This window comes from Aegilops tauschii, chromosome 5 (assembly GCF_002575655.3).
Source record: "Aegilops tauschii subsp. strangulata cultivar AL8/78 chromosome 5, Aet v6.0, whole genome shotgun sequence".
NCBI lineage: Eukaryota > Viridiplantae > Streptophyta > Magnoliopsida > Poales > Poaceae > Aegilops > Aegilops tauschii.
This window is the reverse complement of record NC_053039.3, coordinates 511941320-511951388: the sequence shown is the minus strand read 5'-3', so window position 1 is coordinate 511951388 and position 10069 is coordinate 511941320. Positions and strand designations below refer to the sequence as shown.

The 10069-nt window shown below is 46.4% G+C and overlaps 1 long non-coding RNA gene across 1 annotated transcript; it reads left to right on the top strand.

Moving 5' to 3' along the window:
* The first annotated feature begins 2443 nt into the window (after positions 1-2443).
* On the top strand, positions 2444-3532 carry LOC120965355 (uncharacterized). The gene is made up of 2 exons (XR_005758174.3): positions 2444-3116; positions 3216-3532. It is a non-coding gene; the product is annotated as an uncharacterized lncRNA (long non-coding RNA).
* The last annotated feature ends 6537 nt before the right edge of the window (positions 3533-10069 follow it).

Genomic DNA, 10069 nt, shown 5'->3' with positions numbered 1-10069 from the left:
GACCCCGCGCTGCAGTGCACCGGCACACTAACCACAGACGCACAGGTAGTGTTCGTGTGATCTTATAGTGAGCTAACCAGTGAGAGAAAAATGGAGCACCAATTTTTGCGATTGTCCCACATCACCAGTACGATGCAATGGCTAGCAGAAGATGCTTATTTGTTTTGGTTCAGCAGTGTTCTGATTTGGATAGCACAGAGGACTTGAAGGGTGCACCCACACCTTCAGATGATCATTTGTTTTGCTTCTGTAGAAGTTATCACATCTGTTTACATTTATCCACAAATGACTTGCATATGGTGTTGCTACATTGTCAGTCCAAAGTGTGGTGAAGATGGAGTCTAGTTGAGTAGACGATGCAGTGTGTGGCTGATTGTGCGATGGGCGGGGTGAGGGTGCCATGATCTTCACCAAACACTGCAACCACTATGCACACACAGCAAGGACACTGTCTCTTTGTTTGCACATTCCCTTGTGATGCATGCTAGTTGCTGAATTCAGCCGCTGTTTGATTAGTGTGTGCACTCTGAATTACAAAAAATTGATTCAAACTTTATATGTAGTATAAGCTCATGGCCCCTTGAATTTTTTCATGTGTTTCGCAGAAAAAGTTCACACTTTCTTTTCCACTCAGCTCATGTGGTCAATTGTTCTAAGTTCTTTTCCTCATAAGAGTGGATTTTTTTTTCTGTTTGCAGGGGTTTTGACAGCACTGTTTCGCGGATCCCCAACCGTTCCCGATCGGCGGCCTTTGATCTCCAACCGCCACCATGTGCCCCGGATCCGCAGCCTCCGACCTCCACCTCATGCTGCATGCCCGGATCGGCGGCCTACCTCTCATGCACCTCCGCTGGCCACTGAGTGCCATCGCTGCCCTTCCTTCACCTTGGCGTCGGCTTCAGTCTGGTTGCACCTACGACGACCACATCTTCCTTGATCCCCTTCTTGCCAAGATCCGCTGCAGGTTCGAATCCCTTCAATTCACTTTGATCTCTCCCTAGTAAGTTTAGTGTGTGTCAATGTATTTTTTTTACCCAAAATGCAGCAGTGATCTCTGTATTCTGCCAACAACCCCTGCTGTGGCATCGTTGTTGTTTGTGCTCAGTACAAAATTAAACATGCTCTGTACTAGAAGTTCATGAGAAGGATTTGTTGAATCTGCAGTGTGCTTTATCCAAACAACTAAAAAGAGGGATTGTTGGCCTGTAGAAACACGATCTCATGTACACACATTGACCTTCTAAAGTTAAATGCACGTCAATTAATGAATTAATGAATTAACTAGGCACCAAAATAGGTAATCATGGCAGCTAGTTCCAAGTTAAATGCACGTCATTCATTCGATATTTTAAGCTATTGGTCTAGTCTGACCGTTTTCGGTCTTGAACATTGGAAGGTCAGAACAGAAATGTAGAAAGTTAGGCCTCAAAAGATCAGTTCCTAAAAGATTATCTTTTTAGCTATTGGCACGGGACGTTATGGCATTTTATGGATGTTAATACTGAGTAGAATACAGAATCGTTGTTAAACCGGGCAGCACACTTCTAACAGCTTATCGCTCCTTGCAGGATACACACTATTCTTTAGTGCGCGCGTCGAAGGCTAGTAAGTTCCCCCGCGTGTGGTCGCCTCCGTCCTGCTTCAAGCCCGTTTCCGGCCGTCCATAGACTGATTGAACTGACGGGCTTGATCCCCTTCGACAATAGCAGCTTCACCAATATTGTGCTTTCCCAGCGCGCCTGCCACTGCGACACCGCCCAGGCCGTTCACAGCCGCCACCGAGGCCGTTCAACGAGGGGTCGTTCAACAACGCAGCGGTCAGAAGCTTTTCTCTCGTTTTCTCCCGCCTCTGTAATTTCTTTTTGATTTTGGGGACTGAGTGAGTGCAGTTCACCGAGGCATTCCATGTGCTGATGGGGTATGCTTGCTTAGCACAAATTCATGAACTGTCAATTCTTTTTAATTGAACTGATGCTACTCTTGATTCAGATCTGACGGAAGAAGACAAAACTAAATGATTCAGTTCATCATTGGCATCCTTGTGAACAGTTCTGAAGATAGCTTTCAGAGACTAATTACGGTGATATTTCTCTCAAACTTTTTCTACAAATAGCTTTTTCATGTGTGTGTGAGAAGTGAGGAGAGCAATGGACAGTAGTATATGCAAATCAACCTTGTTCCCAGCTTTCAGAGACTGATGCATGATGCAGCAGAGATGGCATATCTGTTTTGCCATGACATGGGTACTAGCAATGCAACAACTTGCAGATGCATGCCTCTGAATGTTCCTAATGGGAGCCTCCTCATTCTGTGAATGTGTGTGTCCTCAATAGTATGGTCCTCCTCACCGGATGTTATGCAGTATGCACCTTTTTAGTACAAACTTTTAAAAAGTTTCTTTTTGAACTTCTCATAATTAATAATACATGAACTTGATTATCTTTTTGACATGTACTGATATCAGCTTCGTTTGATTTTCGTGCGTGTGCTTGTAACACAATCAGTTCACATGTCGAGATACCATAAGTTCAAGTCCACTAGTATTTATAAATGTTGGTTTGCAGTACTAGTATTTACAAATTTCTTATAATTTCCACGGGTCGGAGGCCGTATATATTTCTTATTTCTGTTGCTACAAGTTCAAGTGATCAAATGCTATAAGGTCGCATGTTATTCTCCAATTAGAAAAATATAAACAATGATGCTACAAGTTCAAGCTTGCCTATGTGTCCTAGTGTGTTCCCCGTTCGTCTTTCCATATAGTGTATTCTGAACATTAGATGCTTTCAAGAAATTTGTCGCGCAAGTTCAAGTATAATTGCTGCACGAGTTCAAAATCCTGAACAGTTTAAGCTCAACCCGATTTCAAGAACTGTTTCCTTCATAAATTGTTTTTATGTTAGTTTGTTGTTATGGACAGTATAGGTGCAAATTATTGTGTAGTACATGTGTCCGTTGATGTGTTTGAATCCCTTCAGTTCACTTTGATTCATACAGGTGGTTCAACGTGTCGAGCGGTAGCAGCGCTTGCTCCCAATGGTTGCCCGCGCAAGGAGGATACAGGGATGTTACATTGCTGGAGGAGCAGTAGCATGTAGTAGCTAGCTGAAGAAAAGGTATTGTCCTGTAGCTTTGGTCTTACCTAGTATGGATAACATTTTTATGGAAAACTTGCTATTTCCCTGGTGCGCTAACATGATGTGTTGGAATATCAGCCAGCGGCCTGCTCTGGCCATGCAGCACCACCACTGGCACGTCCACCATGGTTGCTGGCAGCCGTCCAAGTTGAGCGCTGATGGGAGTCCTTAGCGTGCTTCAACGACACTCTCTCATATCAATCTCTCTCTTTCTTTGCTCCTGCTATTAAAATGTGTAGATGTGCTGCTTTGCTAATTGAGTAGTTGGGAAGATGTGAAAAGAACATGCTCTCTAGGTGTGTGATTATTCCTGTGAGCACAAATGTATTTAAATGTTTATTTTGTGCTTCAGCTTATGCTTTTGGGCAGTACAAATACATCTTAAAAAATAAGTACAGATGCTGTCTTATAGAACTCTAATTGTTGTTGGATGCTATTCCAAATGCCAATGATCATGCAAAACGGTTATTGCTAGAATCTAGATGATATGTAATGTAGTTACCATAGTTTCACCCTATTTTTATGGTTCTAATTATTGTTGCATAAGTCTTTAAAAGAAATGTTCGGTAAATGTTTGTGATCATTGCTTGTAGGTATTCGTATGAACATTAAAATAATGGCTTTTCTTGTAGGAGGTTCAAAGATTGTCGTGGAGCAAGTTCAAGAGATTAGTTTGGTGAAAATAATGTGATCTTTTGGTCAGGATTTTGCATGATCCATAGCAATCAGGCGAGCAGTTCAAGGCCTACTACGCGAGTCGTCCATCGTCTTCTACGCATGATGAGCTTGTTTTCTCTACACATCTAGCATCGGAGTATCTCCTCCCCTTGCCGCACACACATGCCCGCGGTCGAGCTAGTGTTGTTTGTGATTGCTGGTCGTGACTCTTACGTTGTCATTGGACAAATAATTTGTTCTATAACTCTGTACTGATGGACCTTCAGCATATATGGTGTTTAGAATTTGTTTGTAACTCTGTACTGCCGGGACCTTCAGCATATATGGTGTCTCAGTATTCTAATCTGTAGGCCAAAAATGGTGAACATTTAAACATCAGTTCGATTTAATAAAACTGAGAAGTTCTACTTTCGGTAAATAGCTGAACCTGGGTACAACAAAGTTCTACCATTAGTCATGGGGATTATCCGTTAATGTGTACTATGTTTTTTTTGTCAGTTTATGTGCTTTTTGTTTGTCAGGCCATGTGCAAGTTCGTTATCGGTTCATGTGTATGTGTGTTGGTAACCACTGCTATTGCTGCTAGGTACCGATCTGACCATGTATATGTTATTCATGTACATGTATTATATGTGTGAAAAAATTTCTATATATGATGAGATGATTGCTACTTCAAAGAAGGTATAGGTACATGACAGCTTGATGTGCATGCAAGAATAAAAAAATGGTTTGAATAAAAAATATTGATCAGTACGAATTAAAAACAATGATCAGTTTGAAAAATAAAAGATGGTTAGGTTTTGGTATTCTGTGACGTTGACGTCCAAGAAAACGTCCAAGTTCTGCAACTGATCCGTCCAGATGGGACAAGGAGGTCAGTCCAGCAGGCGCATCTCAAGTGTCATGTCAGTGCGCCGCCCACCCGTCGCCATGCCTCTCCGCCGCATGTTGTGTCGTGCTGCCTTGCCATCAACCACCGTTGTGGCTCAGCCATGTAGTGCTTCCACGATCACCACACGCAGTATGACGCCCCCGATTCGACCGTACACTAATCATGCACGCAAATGTGTACGATCAAGACCAGGGACTCACGGGAAGATATCACAACACAACTCTACAACATGAATAAGTCATACAAGCATCATAATACAAGCCAGGGGCCTCGAGGGCTCGAATACAATTGCTCGATCATAGACGAGTCAGCGGAAGCAACAATATCTGAGTACAGACATAAGTTAAACAAGTTTTCCTTAAGAAGGCTAGCACAAAAGTAGCAACGATCGAAAAGGCAAGGCCTCCTGCCTGGGACCTCCTAACTACTCCTCGAAGCCGAACTCCATGTAGAATCATCCTCGGGATCTCTAGCTCCTGGACTCCAGCATCTGGTTGCGTCAATCAGGTATAGAAAAGGGAAAAGAGGGAGAAAAGCAACCGTGAGTACTCATCCAAAGTACTCGCAAGCAAGGAGCTACACTACATATGCATGGGTATATGTGTAAAGGGGCATATCAGTGGATTGAACTGCAGAATGCCAGAATAAGAGGGGGATAGCTAGTCCTGTCGAAGACTACGCTTCTGGCCATCTCCATCTTGCAGCATGTAGAAGAGAGTAGATTGAAGTCCTCCAAGTAGCATCGCATAGCATAATCCTACCCGGCGATCCCCTCCTCGTCGCCCTGTTAGAGAGCGATCACCGGGTTGTATCTGGCACTTGGAAGGGTGTATTTTATTACGTATCCAGTTCTAGTTGTCATAAGGTCAAGGTACAACTCCGGGTCGTCCTTTTACCGAGGGACACGGCTATTCGAATAGATAAACTTCCCTGCAGGGGTGCACCACATACCCAACACGCTCGATCCCATTTGGCCGGACACACTTTTCTGGGTCATGCCCGGCCTCGGAAGATCAACACGTCGCAGCCCCACCTAAGCACAACAGAGAGGTCAGCACGCCGGTCTAACCCTATGCGCGCAGGGGTCTGGGCCCATCGCCCTATGCACACCTGCACGTTGCGTACGCGGCCGGAAGCAGACCTAGCCCCCTTAATACAAGCGCGAGCTTACGGTCCAATGCGGCGGGCGCCACTCAGTTGCTGACGTCACGAAGGCTTCGGCTGATACCACGACGTCGGGATACCCATAACTACTCCCGCGTAGATGGTTAGTGCGTATAGACCAAATGGCCAGACTCAGATCAAATACCAAGATGTCGTTAAGCGTGTTAAGTATCTGCGAACGCCGACCAGGGCCAGGCCCACCTCTCTCCTAGGTGGTCTCAACCTGCCCTGTCACTCCGCCACAAAGTAACAGTCAGGGGCCGTCAGGAACCCAGGCCCACCTCTACCGGGGTGGAGCCACCTGTCCTTTCAGCCCCCTCATCAGAATCACTTGCGGGTACTCCTCGAGCCGACCCGACTTTAGTCACCACATGTGTCATGTATATAATGTATATAGTATATACCCATGATCACCTCCCGAAGTGATCACGGCCCAGTAGTATAGCATGGCAGACGGACAAGAGTGTAGGGCCACTGATGGAACACTAGCATCCTATACTAAGCAGTAGGATAGCAGGTAAGGGTAACAACTGTAGCAACAATGACAGGCTATGCATCAGGATAGGATGAACGAAAAGCAGTAACATGCTACACTACTCTAATGCAAGCAGTATAGAGAATAATAGACGATATCTGGTGATCAAGGGGGGCTTGCCTGGTTGCTCAGACAAGAAGGAGGGGTCGTCGGTGACGTAGTCGACCACAGGGGCAGCATTGGTCTCGGGGTCTACCGGAGAGAAGAGGGGGAAGAAACAGTAAATACAATGCAAACATAAGCATGAAGATGCGTGGCATGACAATGAGCGGTGCTAGGTGTGCCCTAACGCGGCAGTAGGTGGTACCGGCGAAGGGGGGGGGACATCCGGGAAAGTATTCCCGATGTTTCGCGTTTTCGGACAGATGAACCGGAGGTGAAATGTTACAGGTTCACTATGCTAGGGACGCGTGGCGGACGAACGGGCTGCGTATCTGGATTCGTCTCGTCGTTCTGAGCAACTTTCATGTACAAAGTATTTTCATCCGAGCTACGGTTTATTTTATATGAATTTTAAAAGATTTAAATTAATTTCTGGAATTTATTTAATTATTTAATATATACATTATCCGAAACAGTGTTGTGATGACATCAGCATGACATCATGCTGACGTCAACAGTCATCTGACACGTGGGTCCCACATGTCATAGACTGATCAGGGTAATTAGGGTTAACTAATTAATTAACTATTAATTAAATTAACTAATTAATTAGATTAATCTAAATAGGGTTAATTAACTTAATTAATTAACTAATTATTTAATTATTTTTGTTTTTTATTTTTATTTTATTTATTTATTTATTTATTTTTATTAATTAATTTATTATTTTTATTATTATTATGTTTTAATTCTTTTTTTTATTAAACGTTCTGGGGTCGGGCCCCACATGTCTGTGGCCCCGGGGGGCCTAGTGGGTTTGCGGGCGCAGGGTGCGGGCGTGCGGGTGTGGTGCCCGTGCCCGAGTCCGACCACCAGGGGGGCGCCGGCGACAGCAGGGCACGGCGAGGCTGGCCGCCGGAGGCGACAGCGGTGAGGCCACGGCGGGGCGGCGCCAGGGCGCGGCAGAGAGGCCTCAGCGGGGGAGGCGCTGGGCGCGGCCAGCCCGCGGGCTACACGCGGCCAGGAGCGGGACGGAGCGGGAGCAACGGTGGGCGTGGCAGGAGCGCGACAGGCGAGGTGAGCGCGGGCCGCGGGCGCGCGGGAGCGCGTACAAGCACGCGCTGGGCGCGGCGGGGGGGGGAACGGCGCCAGCGACAGAAAGGGGGGGTAGGGAGGAAGCTCACGGCGGGGAGTAGGGATCGGGGCAACGGGGGGATGAGGAGGAAGTCGGGGACGACGACGCGACGGAGAGGAAGCAGTCCGTCGAAGGCGGAGGCGCGTCGAGCTCCAGGCGGCGAGGATCCAGCGACCGGGGCGGCGGGGTGGTTCGATTCCAGGCGTCGAGCGGCGGGGCGGTCCTGCTTGAGGTGAGGCTGCGGGCGCACGGGGCCTCCATGGCCGGTGGGTCGGGCGCGTCGGGGAAGGCCATCGCCGTCGGGCGGCGATGGGAGGCGCTGGTCAGCGCCAGCGCGGGAGAGGCGGGGTCGGCGGAGCCGGGGTCAGGGGCGATGGGGATCGCCCGGATCCAGCACAGAGGGGAAGGAGTGGAGGAAGGCGGGGCGGCGCTGGGGGTGGGCGTCGAGTGGCGGCGTTGGCGACGGGGACAGCGAGCGCGTCGGGGGACGGGGGCGCCGGCTGCCCCGATCCAGATCGGGTCGGGGGGGGGGGAAAGGAGCGAGGGAGAGAGGGGAACGTGGGAGGAGCGAGTGGGGGTCGGGGTCGTGCGGGTTCGTGGCTAGGGTTTCGTGGAGTGGGGAGATAAGGAGGCCCGGCTGGGCCTGGTGGGTTGGCCCAGTTGGGCCTGTGGTCTGCTGGGCCGGAGCCCAGTAGGGGGGTTTACTTTCTCTTTTCTTTGCTTTGTTTCTGTTTTCTTTTCTTTATCTATTTTCTTTTCTATTTTATTCTTTTAATTTCTGTTTTATAAAATATAAATACAACTCCTAAATTAATGTTATAATTTATTCTACTGCCCCAAAAAGTTTGACACCTAATTAAAATAGTTTGCATTATTATTATTTTTAAAAGGCATTTAATTAATTATCATAGCTGCTGTTTTAATTACTTTAGAGCCTTTAAACATTTTATAAAAGTGTTGGTTCTCCATAATAATTACCTATGCATTATTTGGCAACACCCCAACATTTTAGTTTTAATATTTGAAAACTTTTGTTGTTTGCCATATTTTGAATTTGAATTTTGATCCAGTTTTGAACTAACGCGAGATTATCAACACTAACAGAGGTGACGTGGCATCATTAGCGTAGGTTTACTGTAGCATAATTATCCGGGCGTCACAATTCTCCTCCACTACAAGAAATCTCGTCCCGAGATTTAAGAGGGGAAGTGACGGGAAAGGGATTTGGTCACGAAATTCTAACGAGCGTTCTCGATCTTGGTTGCTCTTCTCGAAGCGGTTGATCCATTACGTTGATGTCTTCATTTTCCTGCTTCAGGTCATCATGATGAAGCTGGCATCCTTCCTTCGGGAACTCCATCGCACTTACGAAGGACAAGGGGTAACTTCGGAATAACAGGCCTCTGAACGGTTGACTATCTGGTTGATAACATCGGGAAAGGTGGCGGAAAGTAACTCTCGAATGGAAATTTAAGACAATATCAAGAGCAAAGTAAGGAGGTATCGTGGGGAAGTTTCGAGCGGGTAGGCAATCGTTTGATGCCTGAAGGGTTCTGAGCAACGGGAATAAGTATTGTGTCTGATACCAAAATTGATGATCTCACGAAAGGTGGCACGTGAATTACATACGAAGCCAAGCGTGAGGAATAACCTTGGGAACAGGGGGTGTACAAGAGAGTCAGGTTTCGATCTTGTGGAATTGTGGGTTATGGGCCCACCATGTGGTTAAAGTAGGAAGGGCGGTAACATCTTGCATGATCATGATAGCAAGGCATGTCAGAGGGTAGCCTGTCAGTTATATGTCAGCAACATCGTAGGTACCAAGGGCGAGGGACGAAGAGAACCACTTTCCTGCTCGTTGAACGAGGCGGACCAATAGGCAAAGTTCTCATCCATCGGTGGCTACCGGTATGTCATCAACAATAGTAACAGGGTCTTGCTGACAGAATTGTACACCGATGTGCTTACATAAGTAGAAGAATCTTACTGCTTAGATCATATAGATCACAAGAAAGGTTAAACAAACCAATGAAAAGAAAAATGTGATCATCAGGTTAAACAGAACAATGGAAAGGAAAAATGTGTTTAAACACATATTTCAAGGGTATATCCTTCCCAAGGACAAGCTGAGCAGGATATCCATGACAGGATATAATGTAGAAAACTCTTTAGGTAGGGGAGAGAAATTTCATGACATTACCCATACAACGGTGTTTGGATAATTGAGCAGGAAACATTTAGCATTGGGCTTCAAATGTTCCTGTTGAAAATCGGAGTACCATAGACATGCTTCGAGATAGCATTGACATGGTCATTAGGTAAGATCAGGCTATGGATACACAAAGGATCCATCAGGAACAACTTATAGAGTATGTCTTACAATTTCCTCATGGAAGAATAGCTAACCTTGCTAAAAAGGGAAAACT